Below are 1,146 nucleotides of genomic sequence, written 5' to 3'. Positions count from 1 at the left end.
GTCAGCACCCCAGTTCAAATGCAGCTGGTGCCCAGCTCAAGGAGCTGTAGCACCAAGGTGTTCTTCTCTTTGATATTCCTGAAATGCTCTCCCTGAAGCGTACCCTAAATAATTGCCTGTGCTGCAAAGCCCGGTGCTTGTAACTCAGCATTGCCAGCGGCTTGGTCGAATGGTCTTACGGGGACCCGGAGGAACACTTGCTTCTGCCCCACCTCTGTCTCCTCCTCACGTTGCTACGAGGCAAGCAACGGAGAGGATCCTGGCAAGCACCAGCTCCCTGCGTCCCCATGCTCACATTGGAACGCTGAGGTCAGACGGGTGACTTCCTAACGGGTCGAGATGGACGAGCTCTCGGAGGCCACCCAGCTTCCTTCCAGGGAGCAGCCTTAAGTATTCTAAGTTTTTCTTCAATGAACTGGTTTCTTCCGAAACCCACGGCCTTGGACTCGCTGTGTCTCGAGGCCGTGTTCCACACTAATGTGCGCAGAAGAGACTGATGCGTGTCCGCCAGCCTGCGTGCCGTGATCTCCCTCGCACAGCGCTGTCCTTAAGGGTTTGGGGCTGGATGGAGTGCCCTTGGATTTGTCGCGCTAATGCTACAAAGGATGATTTTTTTTTTCTGCTTGGTTCCTAGGAGCGATCTGGGCCCTAGCGTCGGGGACCACGTCGGGTACGAAGCCATCGGCCTTGTTGACAGTAGTTTGCCAACGGGAGGAGTCTTTGCTGAAGCAACCGCAGAAGACACACCGAAAAGTGCAACGGAGCAATCAGGTAGGGCTGTAGTCACGCTTGGGAGCTGCCTCCGTGCACGAAGGGGTTTGTCTCTCGCCCTGTGTCGCGCCCACAGAATCGCTCTGCTCTCAGTGTAGAGCACCAGGAGGCATCAGTCTGTTTGCTTCTTTTCTAGACCCAGCTTGAAAGGCTGCTTTTGATAGGAAAATGGGACGAAAGCATCACGTTCCCCCAAGAAGACATCTTGTAACTCTTTGGTTTTGCACGGAAGGGACTGTGTGGATCTAAGCGTACTTACTCTGTGTACGCTGCCTGGAAGACGTGGGCTGTTCTGTCTCTTGCCTTTGGTTGGGAAAGCCCTTTAAGATCATCGAGTCCAACCCTTAACCTAACCCTGCCATCCCCCAATCAACC

Source organism: Egretta garzetta, unplaced genomic scaffold, assembly GCF_000687185.1.
Source record: "Egretta garzetta isolate BGI_Z169 unplaced genomic scaffold, ASM68718v1 scaffold783, whole genome shotgun sequence".
Lineage (NCBI taxonomy): Eukaryota > Metazoa > Chordata > Aves > Pelecaniformes > Ardeidae > Egretta > Egretta garzetta.
The sequence above is the reverse complement of the archived record's forward strand: the minus strand, read 5'-3'. Positions refer to the sequence as shown.